General features: G+C 45.2%; 1 non-coding gene across 1 annotated transcript; it reads right to left on the bottom strand.

Annotated features, from left to right (window-relative positions):
* Nucleotides 1-11,790: 11,790 nt before the first annotated feature.
* On the bottom strand, nucleotides 11,791-11,862 carry trnat-cgu (transfer RNA threonine (anticodon CGU)). Its single transcript has one exon. It is a non-coding gene; the product is annotated as a tRNA-Thr (tRNA).
* Nucleotides 11,863-21,191: the final 9,329 nt, after the last annotated feature.

The raw sequence follows: 21,191 nt of genomic DNA, 5'->3' as shown, positions 1-21,191 counted from the left end.
AGATGCGTTGGCCACGTCGTTACGTGTGGGGAATTGGGGTTGGGCCACGCCGGGCCCATCACAGCTTCCAGTGCCCGGGGGCTGGGATGCTTTACCATCCATCTCGGAGTTCTGCCGCCTCTTTTGAAGGGGCTGTCGTTCCAGCATTTCCCCGTCCAGTGAAGAGGAGTTGTTGCAGTCTGATTCAGAAGAGAGCCTCCTTTTGCCACTGGTTTGGGTGGTGGCTTTGGGATGTTTTTTCTTTGTGGTTTTCCTCTGGACCACTTGCCACTGACCTGTTTGTGTAGATAGGCTGACTGGAGGGGAAGCTATGTTGGATTTGGTGCTTGGCAACGAACAAGGCCAGGTGGCAGATCTCTCGGTGGGAGAGCATTTCGGTGATAGTGATCACAACTCCCTGACCTTTACTATCGTCATGGAGAGGGACAGGAGCGGACGGGATGGGAAAATATTTAATTGGGGGAGGGGGGAATTACAATGCTATTAGGCAGGAACTGGGGTGCATAAATTGGGAACAGATGTTCTCAGGGAAATGCACGACAGAAATGTGGAGGTTGTTTAGGGAGCACTTGCTGCGACTGCTGGATAGGTTTGTCCCGATGAGGCAAGGAAGGGATGGTAGGGTGAAGGAACATTGGATGACAAGAAATGTGGAACAGCTAGTCAAGAGGAAGAAGGAAGCTTACTTAAGGTTGAGGAAGCAAGGATCAGACAGGGCTCTAGAGGGTTACAAGGTAGCCAGGAAGGAACTGAAGAATGGACTTAGGAGAGCTAGAAGGGGACATGAAAAAGTCTTGGCGGGTAGGATTAAGGAAAATCCCAATGCGTTCTACACTTATGTGAGGAACAAGAGGATGGCCAGAGTGAGGGTAGGGCCGATCAAGGATAGTGGAGGGAACTTGTGCCTGGAGTCGGAGGAGGTAGGGGAGGTCCTAAATGAATACTTTGCTTCAGTATTCACTAGTGAGAGGGACCTGGTCGTTTGTGAGGACAGCGTGAAACAGGCTGATATGCTCGAACAGGTTGATGTTAAGAGGGAGGATGTGCTGGAAATCTTGAAAGACATGAGACAGATAAGTCCCCGGGGCCAGACGGGATATACCCAAGGATATTAAGGGAAGCGAGGGAAGAGATTGCCGCGCCTTTGGCGATGATCTTTGCGTCCTCACTGTCCACTGGAGTAGTACCAGATGATTGGAGGGTGGCAAATGTTATTCCCTTGTTCAAGAAAGGGAATAGGGATAACCCTGGGAATTATAGACCAGTCAGTCTTACGTAGGTAGTGGGCAAATTATTGGAGAGGATTCTGAGAGACAGGATTTATGATTAGTTGGAAAAGCATAGTTTGATTAGAGACAGTCAGCATGGCTTTGTGAGGGGCAGGTCATGCCTCACAAGCCTTATTACATTCTTTGAAGATGTGACAAAACACATTGATGAAGGAAGAGCAGTGGATGTGGTGTATATGGATTTCAGCAAGGCGTTTGATAAGGTTCCCCATGGTAGGCTCATTCAGAAAGTAAGGAGGCATGGGATACAGGGAAGGTTGGCTGTCTGGATACAGAATTGGCTGGCCCATAGAAGACAGAGGGTGGTAGTAGATGGAAAGTATTCAGCCTGGAGCTCGGTGACCAGTGGTGTTCCGCAGGGATCTGTTCTGGGACCTCTGCTCTTTGTGATTTTTATAAATGACTTGGATGAGGAAGTGGAAGTCTGGGTTAGCAAGTTTGCCGATGACACGAAAGTTGCTGGAGTTGTGGATAGTGTGGAAGGCTGTTGTAGGTTGCAACAGGACATTGACAGGATGCAGAGCTGGGCTGAGAAGTGGCAGATGGAGTTCAACCTGGAAAAGTGTGAAGTGATTCATTTTGGAGGGTTGAATTTGAATGCAGAATACAGGCGAAAAGACTGGATTCTTGGTAGTGTGGAGGAACAGAGGGATCTTGGGGCCCATGTCCATAGATCGCTCAAAGTTGCCACCCAAGTTGATAGGGTTGTTAAGAAGGCGTATGGTGTGTTGGCTTTCATTAACAGGGGGATTGAGTTTAAGAGCCGCGAGGTTATGCTGCAGCTCTATAAAGCCCTGGTTAGACCACACTTGGAATATTGTGTTCAGTTCTGGTCGTCTCATTATAGGAAGGATGTGGAAGCTTTAGAGAGGGTGCAGAGGAGATTTATCAGGATGCTGCCTGGACTGGAGGGCATGTCTTACGAAGAAAGATTGAGGGAGCTGGGACTTTTCTCATTGGAACGAAGAAGGATGAGAGGTGACTTGATAGAGGGGTACAAGATGATGAGAGGCATAGATAGAGTGGATAGCCAGAGACTTTTTCCCAGGGTGGAAAGGGCTATCACCAGGGGGCATAATTTTAAGGTGATGGAGGAAGGTTTCGGGGAGATGTCAGAGGTAGGTTCTTCACACAAGAGAGTGGTGGGTGCATGGAATGCACTGCCAGCGGTGGTAGTAGAAGCAGATACATTAGGGACATTTAAGCGTCTCTTGGATAGGTACATGGATGATAGTAGAATGAAGGGTATGTAGGTAGTTTTGATCTTAGAGTAGGTTAAAGGTTCGGCACATCATCGTGGGCCGAAGGGCCTGTACTGTGCTGTACTGTTCTATGTTCTATAACACAGGTGTTGGGAGGCTCAGCCTGGCTACGCAATGTTACAAGGACGCTGAGTGACACCATCGACAACGGGACAGAGAGAAAAACACACAGAAAACCAATAGACTGTGAGGAAGCAAAAGTGAGGAACGGAGAGAGAGAGACAGACAACGAAACTGAGATGGAGAAACAAGGCATTTGTATGATTGTGCTCTCCCTGTTGTGTAACGGTATTTCCTGTTGTGTAAATATGTTTTCTGTTGTGTAAAGATGTACCCTGTTGTTGTGTAAAGGTTTTCCCTGTTATTGTTTTATTTTCTGTTGCTGACCGTCTCCTCACTGTGACCATTTGTCCTGGTTTTATTGTGGCCAACATCACCATCTGGTGGTGGAGAGGAGGCTCTGCAGGAAGGGGTTGACAAAGTGGGAGAGACTCGGCTGGTCCGTGTTTGCAGTTTGTGTTCGTGTGAGCAAAAGTGATTTGTTACTGATTGATGTGTTCACTCAAAGGAAAAAGCTGATTGCAATCCAGCACATCTTGTTATTCTGGGGAAACACTTGATGTTTTGAAAGTGAACGGTTTGTGTTACTACCAAACATAAATAGCAGAGAATGGTTTCGATCCATCGACCTCTGTGTCATGGGCCCAGCATGCTTCCGCTGCGCCACTCTGCTAACTGTTGGTTTAAATTTTAGCTGCCTGTTAGTGAAATATGTTCATTTCTCCAATGTTTTTATAAAAATAGGATTGTAGTCGGATTTCTCAAGAATCCCGGACTCAGCAACACACGTGCTGACGGACTCACCCTCACTGCACAATGACACAAGGACACTGAGTAACAGCACCGACAATGAGGCAGGCAGAGAAAGACACACAGAAAACCAGGAAGATATTATCAGGACTGAGAAAGGAACAGACAGAGAAAGACACACAGAAAACCAGGAAGAGATTATCAGGACCCAGAAGGGAACAGACAGAGAAAGACACACAGAAAACCAGAAAGAGATTATCAGGACCCAGAAGGGAACAGACAGAGAAAGACACACAGAAAACCAGAAAGAGATTATCAGGACCCAGAAGGGAACAGACAGAGAAAGGTACTGAGCAAACCAGCAAGAGACAACGAAAGACTGATGATTTATGTAATTGTGTTCTCTGTTGTGTAAAGATATTTCCTGCTGTGTAATATGTTCTCTGTTGTGTTACTGTATTCGCTGTTGTGTGAAGATGTTCTCTGTTATTGTGTAAAATGGTTCCCTGTTGGGTAAAGATCTTCTCAGTTGTGTAAATATGATCCGTCTTGTGTAAAAGTGTTCCGGGTTGTTTAAATATGTTCCCTGCTCTGTAATGTAGAGCTGAGTCTGCACTAATGGAATTGCTACAGTATCTTCCAGTCTGATACTGTATGAGGGCTGGAATGTGATCCAAAGCACAGTCTATACAAATTGAATTGCTATTGTATCTTTTAGTTTCACAATCCGGGGGAGTTTTAAACTGAATTCTCAGTTTGTATCTCAGGTTATACTATCTTTCAGATTCTCTCAATCTGATATCACACTTGAGATTTAGACTTAAGAAAGGATGTACTGGCATTGGAGGAGTTCAAAAGCGATTCACTCAGCTGATTCCTGAGATGAAGGGGTTGACTTATGAAGAACGGCGAAACAGGTTATTCATTCGTGTTTAGAAGAATGAGGGGTGATCTTTTTGAAACGTACAAGATTCTGAGGGGGCTTAACAGGGTGAAGAAGGGTCTCTGACCTGAAACATTAACTCTGCTTCTCTCTTCACAGATGCTGCCAGACCTGCTGAGTATTTCCAGCATTTCTTGTTTTATTAACAGGGTAGATGTTGAGAAGATGTTTCCACTAGTGGGGGAATCTCAAACTGGGCGACATAGTTACAGAATAAGGGGACACTCATTTAAAACTGAGATGCAAAGGAATTTCTTCTCTCAGAGGGTAGTGAATGTCTGGAATTCTCTACCCCAGACAGTATTGGAGGCTAAATCACTGAAAGTATTTAAAGAGGAAGTAGATAGATTTTTGAAATATTGGAGAGTTGAGGTCCATGAAGAGCTGGCATGAAAGAGGAGTTGAGGTCTGGGGCAGATCAGCCATGATCTTACTGAATGGCGGGGCAGGCTTGAGGGGCCGAATGGCCTACTCCTGCTCCTATTTCTTCTGTTCTTATGTTATGTTATATCTAATGTATATGTCAGGATGCACTATGGGAATTAATACTGAAACTTATAAACTCATAATGTGTGTAAATATTGGGCTGATATTTAACTTGAATCTCAGAGTACATTATTGTGGTTAATTCTGTAAGTTTGAAAAGGGAACTCTGTTCCATAATGAAAACAAGAAATGCTGGAAATACTCAGCAGGTCAGGCAGCATCTGTACAGAGAGAAGCAAAGTTAACGTTTCAGGTCAGTGACCTTTCAGATGCTGCCAGACCTTTTGAAAGTCCATGTACACCACATCAACAGCATTGCCCTCATCATCCCTCTCTGTTACCTCATCAAAAAACTACAGCAGGACAGTTAAACATGATTTTCCCTTAAGATATCCATGCTGGCTTTCTTGAATTAACCCACATTTGTCCATGGGATTATGAATTTTGTCCCGAATTATTCTTTCGAGAAATTTTCCCACCTCCAAAATTGAACTGACTAGGGAGTGAAATGAGGTGAGTTGCTCTAACAGAGAGCCAGCACGGGTTCGACAGGCTGAATGGCCTCCTTCTGTGCTGTCGCCATTCTATGATTGTATGATTCTAGCAACAACTGTTGGTGGAGAGGCAGTGATGCAGGAATGGGTTGACAGAAAGGGGAAAGTCTGGGCTGGTGTGTGTTCGGGTTTGTGAATAAAGGTGATTTGGAAGCTGTGTTCCAAATTGAAGTGTTTACTGGAAGGAAGAAGTTGATGTAAATAAAGAGTAAAACGTGTTAAGATGAAGCGTGGTGTGATTGTGGGCAGCAGTAAATATTGTGTTGGTGAATTATTTGTGTTAATAAACTTCCACTGCGCCCTCTGCTGCAGGCTGCTGTTTATATCCAGCTGTGTATTAGTGCTGTGTGTTAACGAGATAAATGTTTGTTTCAACGCTGTTTATAAAGCAATAGCATTGCACTCAAACAGTCCCAGACATAGCAACACACGTACAAAAGCAAAATACTGCAGATGCTGGAAATCTGAAACATAAACAGAAAATGCTTGAAATAATCAGCAGGTCTGGCAGCATCTGTGGAGAGAGAACAAAGTTAATGTGAGCTGAGGAAACCAACCTGAACTGTTAACTGTTTCTCTCTGCACAGATGCTGCCAGACCTACTGAGCATTTCCAGCATTTTCTGTTTTTATTACAGCAACACAGGCGTTGGGAGGCTCAGCCTGGCTACACAATGTTACAAGGACGCTGAGTAACACCATCGACAACGGGACAGAGAGAAAAACACACAGAAAACCAAGAATAGACTGTGAGGAAGCAAAAGTGAGGGACAGAGAGAGAGGCAACGAGACTTAGATGGAGAAACAAGGCATTTGTATGATTGTGTTCTCCCTGTTATCTAAAGGTATTTCCTGTTGTGTAAATATGTTTTCTGTTGTGTAAAGATGTACCCTGTTGTTGTGTAAAGGTTTTCCCTGTTATTGTTTTATTTTCTGTTACTGACCGTCTCCTCACTGTGACCATTTGTCCTGGTTTTATTGTGGCCAACATCACCATCTGGTGGTGGAGAGGAGACTCTGCAGGAAGGGGTTGACAAAGTGGGAGAGACTCGGCTGGTCCGTGTTTGCAGCTTGTGTTCGTGTGAGCAAAAGTGATTTGTTACTGATTGATGTGTTCACTAGAAAGAAGAAGCTGATTGCAATCGAGTGCCTTTGGAAGCATCTTGTTATTATGGGTAAATACTTGATGTTTTGAAAGTGAACTGTTTGTATTATTACCAAACATAAATAGCAGAGTTCCGAAGAAGGGTCACTGACCCGAAACGTTAACTCTGCTTTTCTTTCTACAGATGCTGCCAGACCTGCTGAGTGAATCCAGCATTTCTTGTTTTTGTTTCAGATTTCCAGCATCCGCAGTATTTTGCTTTTATTATATAAATAGCAGAGAATGGTTTCGATCCATCGACGTCTGGGTTATGGGCCCAGCACACTTCCGCTGCACCACTCTGCTAACTACTGTTTTCAATTTCAGCTGCCCGTTAGTGAAATATGTTCATTCCCCAATGTTTTTATAAAAATAGGATTGGAGTCGGATTTCTCAAGAATCCCGGACTCAGCAACACACGTGCTGACGGACTCACCCTCACTGCACAATGACACAAGGACACTGAGTGACAGCACCGACAATGAGGCAGGCAGAGAAAGACACACAGAAAACCAGGAAGATATTATCAGGACTCAGAAATGAACAGACAGAGAAAGGTACTGAGCAAACCAGCAAGAGACAGCGAGATAAAAGCAAAATACTGCGGATGCTGGAAATCTGAAATAAAAACAAGAAATGCTGGAACCACTCAGCAGGTCTGGCAGCATCTGTGGAAAGAGAAGCAGAGTTAACGTTTCGGGTCAGTGACCCTTCATCAAGGAGGCGAGGACAAATGGTATGGGAAGCAACAACTAATTTTTAGTAAAAAATGAGTGTAAGAATTGCTTCCATTAATGTGCGTAGCATTAAATCTACTACGCGATGTGTTTCAACCTTGGATTACCTTGCCAAGGTCAAAGCTGACCTACTGTTTCTGCAGGAGTGTGGAATACCACACCTCAGCACCTACAGGCAGTGGTCGCGATGGTGGTCCCACGGGCCATCGATCTGGTCGGGGGGTAATGACTGCCGTTCCTCCGGCCTGGGTATTCTGCTGCGGGGAGGTAACTTCACCATCTCCGAAGTTAAGGAGGTGGTGGGCGGCCGCCTCCTCGTAGCAGACGTGATGTACAACAACGCTCCGCTCCGGTTTGATCAACGTGTACGCCCCGGTACAACGCAGCGAGCGGCTGACCGTCTTCCAGCAGCTCCCACTGCTGCTGGCGACATCCAGGCTGGTCATCCTAGGCGGTGACTTCAACTGCATCATCTGGAGATCTAAAATGGACCAGGGTGGGAGGGACACGATGTTCAAACCTCTGGACAAGGGCGGGAAAAATGTACCCAACGTCGCCCTCATCCTGAGGACCACCTTCGTGTGCAGCTGCACCAAGCTGTGTGTGGAGCCCCAGTACACAAACACCAAGTGTCACTATGTGCTGAGGTGTTGCGAAGGATGGGTCTGGTCACATTGCCGCAGATCGCTTCATCCAGTTGGACCATACCGTACCAGCTATCCTTCGTGGGAATGTTTCTGCGGGAAAACACCTTTGACCACCAATCCATCAGGCAGTGGTCTGCACGGAATGTCCTCAAGGCCCTACGGGAAAAGGAGATGGTGGATCCGGTCGGATGGTTCCCCGAGCAGACTGCCAAAGTCATTTGGCAGAATGCCTCATCACCAGAACTATCAAACAAGCACCAAGATGTAGCTTGGCTGGTGGTAAGAAGAGCCCTTCCTGTCAGATCCTTCCTGCATGCCCGAAGTCTCGCCCCCTCCACACGCGTCCCTCGAGGTGGCTGTGGTGGGGAAGAGACAGTTGCCCACCTCCTTCTGGAATGTGTCTTTGCAAAGCAGGTGTGGAAGAGATGCAGTGGTTTTTGTCGAGGTTCATCCCAAGCAGCTCTGTAACACAGGAGTCTGTGCTCTATGGGCTGTTCCCAGGGATGCACACCGAGATAAACATTAACTGCTGCTGGAGGACCATCAATTCGGTGATAGACACTCTTTGGTCTGCCCTAAACTTGCTGGTCTTCCAGCGCAAAGAGTTGTCCACGACCGAGTTTTGCAGACTGGCACATTCCAAGGTCCAGGACTACGTGCTGAGGGATACACTAAAGCTTGGGGTAGCCACTGCAAAGGCTCAATGGGGAAAGACCACTGTGTAAGGTCCCCCCGCCATAGTGAACTGGGCAGCTGGACCCATTGGAAACCCCTCGTGCTGTATACACCAGATATGGGTTTGCTGTAAAATGTCCATGTCAGGTAAAATGGAGTGGAAGGGTTGTGAGGCAACTCACTCCTGTATTGAAGAAAACTGATTTCCTTTGCACTTTTTGGAATGTCAACTTGGTGCTGTTTTGAACTGTTGTATAATGCATTTTTTACAGATTTAAATGAAGAAAGCATATTTTTAGGAATAAAATCCTGGGGATTCATATGCATAGTTCTTTGACGGTGGCAGGACACATTGAGAAAGTAGTTAGCAAAGCATATGAGATCTTGGGCTTGATAAATAGAGGTACTGAGTCCAAAAGTAGGGAAGTTATGCTGAACCTGTATAAATCTCTAGTTGGGCCACAACCAGAGAATTGCATCCAGTTCTAGTCAACACACCTTTGGAGGGATGTGAGTGTCCTTGAGAGGGTGGAGGAGATTTATCAGAATGGTTCCAGACATGAGGGATTTTAGCTGTAAGGTTAGGTTGGAGAAGCTGGGGTTGTTCTCCTTGCAGCAAAGGAGATTGAGGGGAGATTTGATAGACATGTACAAGATTATAATAAATATGACAGGTTTAGATAACTTGCAGGGCTATGGGGATAGAGCGGGGGAATGGGACTGAATGGATTGATTTACATGGGCTTGATGGGCAAAATGACTTCCTGTACTGTAGTGACTCCAGGACTCAATGACTCTCTCTCCTTCTCTCTCTCTCTCTCTCTCTGTCTATCGCTTTACCTCTCTCTGCCTCTCTCTCTCTATCTGTCTTTAGCTGGTCCTCTAACTTTCTATTGCACTCTCTCTCTCTTTTTTTTTTCACTCTCTCTCTCTCCCTCCATTACACACATATTTGTCAATCACATGTCAAAGAAGGAAGCGTAATGAAGGAATGGCTGCGCCCTTGAAAATGTTTCCAGCAGAATAGTTAAATGTTTAAAGTTTCTGTAGGGAGTTTGACCTGAGATGGTGAGACACAAGGATGTGAGGTTATTAAAGTCTTCACCAAATGTAATAGGGAATAATTTTCTTCACTGGTGAACCCAAAGGAACAAATATGGCACAAGAATGAGAAAAGTCAGAGGATTGAGAAACATCCAATGGTTCTTCACATCTACAAGTCAGCAGACCCACAGAAATACAGTAGGTTGAGAGTTCAGATCCAGTGTTAGACTGGACAAATATCGAGCCAGTGCCTTTTTCTTTATAAACCCAACATCTGTCCACTTGGCTATTGCACCTCGTCTCGATGTATCTGATAATACTGATACTATTTGTATTCCACAGTTGCTTTGAAATCACAGGCAATATAAATGGATTGGGAATGTCAATGGTCAGGAACCATCAATGGATTGGGAAAGTCAATGGACAGGAAAATATCAGTGGATTGGGAAATTCTATAGACTGAGTTATATCAATGGATTGGGACAGTTCAGTACATTGTGAAACATCAATGGATTAGGAAACAGGAATTAAAGGGACAGATGGAGTTCAACCTGGAAAAGTGTGAAGTGATTCATTTTGGAAGGTCGAATTTGAATGCAGAATACAGGCTTAAAGACAGGATGCTTGGTAGTGTGGAGGAACAGAGGGATCTTGGGGTCCATGTCCATAGATCGCTCAAAGTTGCCACCCAAGTTGATAGGGTTGTTAAGAAGGCATATGGTGTGTTGGCTTTCATTAACAGGGGGATTGAGTTTAAGAGCCGCGAGGTTATGCTGCAGCTCTATAAAGCCCTGGTTAGACCACACTTGGAATATTGTGTTCAGTTCTGGTCGCCTCATCATAGGAAGGATGTGGAAGCTTCAGAGAAGGTGCAGAGGAGATTTACCAGGATGCTGCCTGGACTGGAGGGTATGTTTTACGAAGAAAGGTTGAGGGTGCTAGGGCTTTTCTCATTGGAACGAAGAAGGATGAGAGGTGACTTGATAGAGGAGTACAAGATGATGAGAGGCATAGATAGAGTGGATAGCCAGAGACTTTTTCCCAGGGCAGAAAGGGCTATCACCAGGGGGCATAATTTTAAGGTGATGGAGGAAGGTTTCGGGGAGATGTCAGAGGTAGGTTCTTTACACAGAGAGTGGTGGGTGCGTGGAATGCACTGCCAGCGGTGGTAGTAGAAGCAGATACATTAGGGACATTTAAGCGACTCTTGGATAGGTACATGGATGATAGTAGAATGAAGGGTATGTAGGTAGTTTGATCTTAGAGTAGGTTAAAGGTTTGGCACAACATCGTGGGCCGACGGGCCTGTACTGTGCTGTACTGTTCTATGTTCTATGTTCCAGATGAAAGGATTGCATTAATCAATGGATTAGAATGTGGAGAGGCAGGAGAAAATGATGCCATTTTAAGTAGGGGGCCGGGGGTTAGTAGAAACAGACCAGGGCTATTTTACTCTCTATCTCACTCCTTTCTTCTATCTGGCTCATTATCACATCCTCTCTCTCTCAGAGCGGTGGGAATCACTGGAACCCACACTTGCTGCTCAGATTGTTTGGTTCCGGGAAAATACAACGTCCACATCAGATTGACAGGAAAGATAAATGTGATTCAGAGCCAATCATATTCCTTTTGGTGATGTGTGCTCAGCTTTGTTATATCAGCAAAGGCAGCAGGAAATGCAAATCCTGAAGAGTTTTGATAGAGTGAAGAAGGAGAAAGTGTTGCCAGTGACAGAAGGGTCAGTAACCAGAGGAAACACATTTAAAGTAATTGACAAAAGAATTCGAACTGTGATGAGGAAGTTGTTTTTTCAGCAGTGTGTTGTTCTGGTCTGGAATGCAATCCTGAAAGGTCAGTGGAAGCAGATTCAATGTAAACTCTGAATGGAATTTGATATATACCTGACATGGAAAATATAACAGGGCAATGGGGGAAAGGACAGGAGTGTGGGATGTGGGATTAATAGAATAGCTCTGTTAAATATCAAGCAAATGCACAGTAATAAGGTTCAGTGCTTGGACCTCAGTTATTTTCACTCTATCAATGGCAGAGAAGGCTCGAGGAACCATGTGGCTACTCCTCATGTTCTTCCCAGTGTCCAGGATAAAATGTAACATCACACTGATTTCCAGATGGCCAAAACAAATGCAACAGACATCTTTTCTGGAAACATCACATTTAAAGTGAGAAACTAATCATAAGGCACGGACAGGGATTGAACCCGTGATCTTCAGTTTACGAGACTGACGCCTTACCACTTGGCCACCATGCCTTTTCTTAATGGACACCTGAGGCTCCAGAGGAGGATTTGTGATTCTTTTTCAATTTGGTTGAAACAGCATCGAGAAACATGCACAGAAATAAAGAGGGATTGTGGAATGGGGAACAGATCAGCCTCATTTCCATCATCAGCATCATGAAATCTTCATTCAGACGTTCCATTCCCATCCTCAGCTTTTCTCACATCTGTACAATAATATAAGAGTGGACATTGGGTTGTTACTGGGCAGATTATATAAATAGACTATGTGCATCATCACAGGAAGTGATGTAATATAATCTGTACGGCACCTCATGGAGAGTTGTCGATGAAACCTTCAATGCAAGATGTGCAGAGTAAACTCAGGTTATTTTAACCGTCAGATTCTTATAAATTCTGTACTAAGCCTTGGCAGATATCAGAATATTATATGGGGGCCACAGTAAACCAAAGTGAAGATGGAGAAATCTTTGCCTGTACCTTTGAAAAGGTCACTGGACTGAACCAAGCCGAGGAGTGGCCGAGATGGTTCCAGAGGTTTGCAAGGTATCGTACTGCATCGGGTCTCGTGCAGAAGCCAGACATGGAGCAGGTCAGTACGCTATTGTCTGCAATGGAGGGAGTGTGCAGGCAACATCCTCATGAAGAACAGAAGGCTACATGTGAAGAAGTTATTAAGGCACTCAAGACCTATTTTAATTGAGGAAAAAAATGTCATCGTGGAGCCAAAGTTAAAACGCTGCATTTGCTGACAACGCAACCACCAGGTGACGCTGTACTAGCACATGCGCAAATGCAGCCTCTTCCACTGAAACGTCACTGTCTGTGACATTCAGGCAGCTGCAAGGATTAAAGATGGAGCTACTCAATTTATCACAGAAAACAACTTAGACCCAAAAATCCCCTCAAAGGTTGCCATCACCGCCTCCGTCCCACCCCAACAGTCCCCCGCTCCTTCTTGTGCAGTCGCCAGTTATATAGTACCAAGTCATCTTAATTCACCTAAAGTGAATTACTTTCGGAGCAGTGACTGTCATTTCATAAGCAAATATGGCACATATCTACACAATGGACATGTTTTGGTTGATACTCGGAGAACGTTGCGCTGTTTGAAGTCTCATTAGAAGGACAGCACCCCTGACAGTGCTGCACACCCTCTGTAATTCAGTGAGGTTTCATAGAGTCATAGAGTTATACAGCACAGAAACAGGCCCTTCGGCCATCATGTCCGTGCCGGCCATCAAGTACCTATCTATTCTAATTCCATTTTCCAGCACGTGGCCGTAGCCTTGTATTCTGTGGCATTTTGAGTGCTCATCTAGATACTTCTTAAATGTTGTGAGGGTTCCTGCCTCTGCCACTCCTTCAGGCAATGTGTTCCAGATTCCAACCACCCTCGAGGTGAAACATTTTTTCCTCAAATCCCCTCTAAACAGTGCCATCCCATTCTCCGGACGATCAATCCCCACTTCCCCCCATCCCACTCTCTGACTGCTCACTCCCCGCTTCACCCACCACCAGCCCCATCCTGCTCTCTGGCCGCTCACACTCCAGGCCATGGGCTCTGCCGCTTCCCTCCTCTCGGCCACTCGCTCCAACATTGCCCCATCACCCCTCGAGGCTCGCCTTGCTTTATCGGGTGGTGCGGTGAAGAATGATCGAATGTTGGAGCGAGAGGCCGAGAGGAGGGAAGCAGCATGGCTTAGAGCTAGTGTCTGGAGGGACGTGGGGGGGAAGCGGGGTGTGAGTGGACGGAGAGAGTGCAGTGCGGGGGTGGGGGGGTAGCAAGCGGCCGGAGGGCGGGGGAGCGGGGTAGCGAGGAGCGGGCAGCGAGCGGCCTGGAGTGAGTGGCTGAGAGGGGGTAGAGAGTTTTCCCGCGCATGCGACACTTCGTCCTGGAAGACGTAGGCTGAGCATGCGCAGCATCTCAGAGCGCAGGAGAGTGTTTGTGCATGTGCGCAGCTTGGAGCGCTCTGATGACGTCGGCTGGCTGCTGCATTGTCAGGAATCACTTTGAATTTAATAAGCGTACAAAACAGAAAGGGGAGAGTATTCATTCATTTATCAATGACTTGTACAATCTCACGGAGGATTGTGAATACAGCAACTTAAGAGAAGAGCTGAATGGAGACAGGATTGTGTTCGGGGTATTAGACAACACCCTTTCAGATCATCTACAGTCCAGGGCTGGTCTCACATTAACGAAAGAGTTTCAATTGAGCAGACAAACAGAGGTTAGAAAGTTTAACCAATCCGTTGTCCGAGGGGACAGGGAGAGTCTGATCTCCAGAGTTGCAGACTCAATTGAATTTGTTCAGAAAACAAAAGGAAAAATTAGTGGTAAAAGACAAGAAAGACGGGAAGAGCATCTAGTGGTAGCTGCAACCAATTGCAGTAGGTGTGGCCGAGAGAGACACAAGTGGGAAAACTGCCTCGCCAAAGAAGCTGAGTGTTTTTCCTGCAGAAAGATGGGACACTTTCAGTCAGTGTGTGGCAGTAAAATACCAGCACTGAATATAATTAAAGGGAAATCCCCAGACAGCAAAAACATTAATGAAGTACAGGATATCCAGTGTGGAAATACATTTTTTAGGTGAAATCCAGGAAATAAAGTGAGAGTTGCTGGACGACAGAAATTCTGAAATATTTTAAGATAGAGGTAGATAGATTCTTGATAAACAAGGGGGTGAAAGGTTATCGGGGGCAGGTGGGAATGTGGAGTTGAGGTTACAATCAGATCAGCCATGATCTTATTGAATGGTAGAGCAGGCTCGAGGGGCCGAGTGGTCTACTCCTGCTCCTAATTGGTATGTTTGTATGTAAGAAAACATGTTCTAGATACAATGAGAACTATCATTTGTTTGGAAATGGATTTGAACCCCCTTTTATCAAAAGGTGATAGAGCTTTAATTTTTCTACAATTAACAGGCAAATCCTTGTGGAGTTGAGATTGACAGAAACAATGGGCTGGATTCTATAGAGACCTCGACGTCGAGATCTGTGGTGGGGGTGGGGTGGGGGCCGCCTGAAGATGGCCCCGGATGAGACCCGCCACGGACCTCAACGCCGGCAGGGCCTGGCTCGATATTGCCGGCGACGGCGAGGCCTTGTGGGGGACCCCCACCGCTCGGCAACGGGACCACAAACCTGCATTAATTATTATCCCATCACTTCCTGATATCCCGCTGCGATCTTCAGCCCAGTGGCCGGCACTGCCGTGCCTTCGGAGCCCCATCCGGGCAAATGAGGTGCAACACTGGTGAGGAGGGGGGAGAAGGTAAGTTTCTCAGTGTGGGGGAGGGGGGGCGGAGTCAAATTAATGTCATGGGTGTAGGGGATGGTGGGAAGGGTTACAGTTTACAGTTTGTGCAGTTTTGGGCGGAAGGTCAGATGGTAAAGGTAGGTTTTGGGAGGGAAGGGCAAATAATTAATTTAACTGTTATTGGGGGGATGGGAGAGAGGCAAAAGCAATGTATTTATTTCATTTCATTTAATCTTCCTTTAAATATTTTCCAGTAGGACGAACAGCCCTTTAAAAATGGCTGACACTCCAGAACAGTACTAAGGCAGTGCTGCACTATCAGAAATGCTGTTTTTCAGGTGAGACAGAAAACTGAGGATCCCTCTGCCCTCTCAGGTGGATGTTAAAGGTACCATGGCACTATTTCAGAGAATAGAAGGGGAATTATTTCTGGGATGCTGGTCATTGTTTAACCCTGAATCAACATCACTTAAAAACAGATTATCTCGTTTTTATCACGTTGTTGTTTCTGGGAGCTTGCTGTGCGCACATTGGCCACCATGTTTCCTACATGACTACAGTGACTACACTTGGAAAGTCCTTCATTGGCTATAAAAGGCTTTGCAATGTCCTGTGGTCGTGAAATGCAAGTTATGCTTTTTCCATTGTTATCAGTGTCATTGTGATCAAAAGATAGGATTCGTGAACACAAAGTTTAAATCAATTTTGATTAAAATAATGTAAAAGCATCTATATTCTTGCACTGTACTTAATAATCTCCATCTTCCTATCCTCACAGAGTGCAATGTCATCGACCCTGAAATTGATTCCAGAATCTCATAGAATCTTAGACTCATAGAAAGTTTAAGGCACAGAAAGAGGCCACTTGGCCCTCAGACAATTTCAGCCCAGTTCTGATGAAAGGTCACAGATCACAAACGTTAACTCTGTTTCTCTCTCCACAGATGCTGCCAGACCTGCTGAGTATTTCCAGCATTTTCTGTTTTTATTTCAGATTTCCAGCATCTGCAGTATTTTGCTTCTGTGTTAATTTGAAAGTTAAAACTGACCCACCTGTCTACAATTCACACTGGGGTCTCCCATAAAATGATTCTGTATAATATTGATATAATGAATACAGATTCCGACACAGAGCTTCCTGTGGGGAATTGGGGATATGAAAACCAGCAGACTCTGCAGGGATTTCCACTGGGAGCACAAATTCACAAAATCTACCTTTTATATATCGATTCATTTTGATTGTCCTTCTGGAAAATTATTTTGAAACAATTTAAACATCAACCCACAGCTCCATGACTGGGTCAATTATGAGGTCATCCTCTGACAGGTCATGTGACAGCTGGAGCCACAAGACATCAGAACCAGATTTGTGACTGGATTAAAACCCGGAATCCTGTCCCAATGGCTTTTCAAATAAAGCTGTTGCTGTTTGAAAACACAGCAGTTAAACTTTCTGCCTGACCATGAGGGGAGCTCGGGAGAAATTTACAAAACTCAATCCTTCAACAAAATAGTTCACAAACCATTAATATCGAAATCATGTGAGGATTTATATGCAGGAGAAACAAGCAGAATATAGAAAGTACAGAGGAGAGCTGAAAAAGGAAATGAGATCAGCAAGAGAATGTATGAGAAAAGATTAGCAGGTCACATAACTGGGAACACTGAAGTCTTTTACCAACATATGGACAGACAATGAAAGGGGGGATCAATTAGGAGATCCTGTGGAGACAGAGGGTGTTGCTGAGGCACTAATTAAGTATCACAAAATAAGCGGATGCTGCAAATGTCACAGTAAAGGAGGAGAAAGTGAAGAAATTGGACAGGATGAAAATAGATAAAGAGGAGATAATTACAATGTTGGCAGCACTCACAGTAGAAAAGTCACCCAGTTTGAATGGGCTGCATCCTGGGTTGCTGAGGGAAGTAAGGGTGGAAATATCAGAGACTCGAACCACAATCTTTCAATCCTCCTTAAATATGGGAATGTTGCCAGAGGACTGGAGGATGCAGGTAAGCTTGGGTAGTTCGATCTTAGTTTAATTTGACCATTTTTATAATGTATCCATTGTAATACCTAACAAGGTCAAGAAAGCCATTTTATAATTAACACATGACCAAAGGAGCCATTTTGTGTTCAGTACTAATGTGCCGTGAAGAGGACACTATTTGTGCTTAAACATTAGCACAACACGGGAAGAAACGGTTACCGATTATAAGCTCTCACTCAATTGGTGCAGAGTATGAGCGCCAGGGGTTACTTCTGACAGTTGAAGAGATCATCGCATCTCATTGGATAGCTACCACCCACTCCAAGCTGGGCAGCCCCCAATCAGTTAGGTGCTGTCCTGCCACGACCTGCTTGCTTCAATGGGTGCTTGGAGCTTAGAGAGTCATCTCTCAACAGGCGGATTGATAATCAATGCACCAAGAAAAACAAGCTCAACAAAAAGACACCAGTCCTTCGCATCGCAAGCTGGAATGTGAGGACCATGTGTCCTGTCCTTACTGACACCCTTCTGCAGGTTGATGACACACACAAGACAGCTGTGATGGACAAGGAACTCACAATGCTCAATGTGGACATTGCTGTGCTGCAAGAAACTAGACTCGTTCAAAGTGGATCCCTCAAAGAGAAACACTACACCTTCTTCTGGCAGGGGAAAGCCCAAGAGGCAACTCGTGAGCATGGAGTGGTTTTCACAGTAAAAAACACGCCACTTGAGATGAGTGAACCACCCACAGTAGGCTCAGAGAGACTTCTTACTCTTCACTTGTCAACAAGCGTGGGCCCAGTTAATCTCATGTGCATCTATGTCCCGACACTCACCTCCACCCCAGATGTCAAGGATCAATTCTATGTGACACTTGATACTGCCATCAGTAGAATTCCCAGCACTGAGGGACTGTACCTTCTAGGAGACTTCAACACAAGCTTGGGTACTGACTACAGCTTGGCCAACGAGCATAGAGCACCAGGGGATTGGCAAGATGAATGAAAATGGACAGAGGTTGCTGGAGCTATGCTGTCACCATGGATTCTGTGTGATGAACAGCTACTTCCAGGTCAAGCTGTGCCACAGGGTGTCCTGGAGACATCTGAGATCATGCCATTGGCACCAGCTAGACCTTATCATCACCAGACATACCACCCTCAGCAGTGTCCTCATCACTCACAGCTATCACAGCGCTGACTGTGACACTGACCACTCCCTGGTGTGTAACAAGGTCAGGCTTCAGCCAAGGAAGCTTCATCCATCCAAGAAGAACGTCGTCCTCAGATCAACACTTGACGAACCACTGATCCAGAAAGGACCCAGGAGTTCCTCAACATCCTCGATCAGGCTCTTTCAGACAACAATGCTCAAGGTCTCAGTGCGGTGTCAAAGTGGAATCATCTGTTAACAAGCAGATGGAAAGGTGAGTGGAGCATTACCTTAAACTCTACATAACGGAGAATATTGTCATTGAAGTGGCTCTCAGTGCCATTCCAGACTTCCCTGTCATGGAGGAGCTGGACAGTGACCTCACGATAGTGGAGCTCAACAAAGCCATTGACCATCTTGCCAGTGGTAAAGCCCCGGGAAATGATGGTATTCCACCTGGAATCATCAAGAGTGGAAAAGCGGTTCTACTGCAGCATCTCCATGAACTTCTGTGTCTCTGTTGGAAGGAAAGATCTGCACCTCAAAACATGCGTGATGCAAACATTGTCACCTTGTACAACAATAAGGGGGAATCGCAGTGACTGCAGCAATTAGCGAGGCATCTCCTTGCTAAGTATTGTGGGGAAGGTCTTTGCTCGCATTGCTCTGACCAGATTGCAGACCCTGGCATCACACATCTATCCTGAGTCTCAGTGCAGCTTCAGAGCTGGTAGATCGACAGTCGACATGATTGTCTCACTTCGGCAGTTACAGGAGAAGTGCTGTGAACAGTACAGACCACTCTACATTGTCTTTACATATGAACATACGAATTAGGAGCAGGAGTGGGCCACTCGTCCCTTCGAGCCTGCTTCACCATTCAATAAGCTCATGGCTGAACTGATTACTCCACATTTCCATCTACCTCCGATAACCTTTCACCCCCTTGCAGATAAAGAATCTATCCATCTCTCCCTTAAAAATATTCAAAGACTCTGCTTCCACCGCCTTTTGAGGAAGAAAATTCCAAAGACTCACGGCCCTCTGAGGGGGAAAATTGCTCCTCATCTCTGTCTTAAATGGGTGACCCCTTATTTTTAAACAGTGACCCCTAGCTCTAGAGTCTCCCACAAGGGGAAACATCCTTTCCACATCCACCCTGTCAAAATCCCTCAGGATCTTGTATGTTTCAATCATGTCGCCTCTTTCTCTTCTAAACTCTAGTGGATACGAACCTAGCCTGTCCAATCTTTCCTCGTAAGACAGCCCACCCATTCCATGTATTAGTCTAGTAAACCTTCTCTGTACTACCTCCAATGCATTTACATCCTTCCATAAATAAGGAGACCAGTACTGTACTCAGTGTTGCAGAAGAGGTCTCACCAATGCCCTGTATAGCTGAAGCATAACCTCCCTACTATTGTATTCAATTCCCCTGGCGATAAATGATAACATTCTATTAGCTTTCCTAATTACGTGCTGTACCTGCAGACTAACCTTTTGCGATTCGTGCACTAGGACACCCAGATCCCCTGCATCTCAGATCTCTGCAATCTCTCACCATTTAGATAATATGCTTTTTTATTCTTCCTGCCAAAGTGGACAATTTCCCACTTTCCCACATTATACTCCATTTGCCAGGTCTTTGCCCAGTCACTTAACCTATCTATATCCCTTTGTAGCCCCCTTATGTCCTCTTCACAACCTACTTTCCTACCGATCTTTGTCATCAGCAAATTTAGCAACCATACTTTTGGTCCCTTCATCAAAGTCATTTCGAGAATTGTAGAAGGTTGAGGCCCCAGCACAGATCCCTGTGGACCACTCGTTACTTCTTGCCAACCAGAAAATGACCCATTTATGCTGACTCTCTGTTTCCTGTCAGCTCGCCAATCCTCTATCCATGCCAATATGTTACCCCTGACACCATGAGCTTTTATTTTCAGCAATAACCTTTGATATGTCACCTTATCCTTCTGGAAATCGAAGTACAATACATCCACCGGTTCCCCTTTATCCACAGCACATGTAACTCCCTCAAAGAACTCCAATAAATTGGTTAAACATGATTTCCCTTTCACAAAATCATGTTGACTCTGCCTGATTACCTTTATTTTTTCTAAATGCCCTGCTATAACATCCTCTGTAATAGCTCCAAACATTTTCCCTAAGACAAATGTTAAGCTAACTGGCCTGTCGTTTCCTGCTTTCTGTCTCCCTCCCTTTTTGAATAAATGAGTTACATTCACTCTTTTCCAATCTAACGGAACCTTCTCGAATCTAGGGAATTTTGGAAAATTAAAACCAGCGCATCAACTATCTCACTAGCCACTTCAGGACCTGGCGACTTGTCAGCCCGCAGCTCCAACAATTTGTTTAGTACCACTTCACTGGTGATTGTAATTTTCTTGAGTTCCTCCCTCCCTTCCATTTCCTGACTTACAGCTAATACTGGGATGTTATTTGTATCCTCAATAGTGAAGACCAATCCAAAGTATCTGTTCAATTCATCTGCCATCTCTTAATTATCCATTATTAATTCCCCAGACACACTTTCCATAGGACCAACACTCACTTTGTTAACTCTTTTCTTTTTAAAATATCTATCGAAACTCTTACTAGTTGTCTTTATATTTCTCGCTAGCTTTCTCTCGTACTCTAATTTTACCTTCCTTATCAATCTTTTGGGTATGGGTAAGGCTTGACAACTCTTACTAGTTGTCTTTATATTTCTCGCTAGCTTTCTCTCGTACTCTAATTTTACCTTCCTTATCAATCTTTTGCGCATGGGTAAGGCTTCCACTGCTATGTCCAGACTGGCCAAGAGAGTGTGGGAAAATGGCGCACTGACACGGAACACAAAAGTCCGAGTGTATCAGGCCTGTGTCCTCAGTACCTTGCTCTACGGCAGCGAGGCCTGGACAACGTATGCC

The sequence above is a fragment of the Heterodontus francisci genome, chromosome 35 (genome assembly GCF_036365525.1).
Source record: "Heterodontus francisci isolate sHetFra1 chromosome 35, sHetFra1.hap1, whole genome shotgun sequence".
Lineage (NCBI taxonomy): Eukaryota > Metazoa > Chordata > Chondrichthyes > Heterodontiformes > Heterodontidae > Heterodontus > Heterodontus francisci.
The sequence above is the reverse complement of the archived record's forward strand: the minus strand, read 5'-3'. Positions and strand labels throughout refer to the sequence as shown.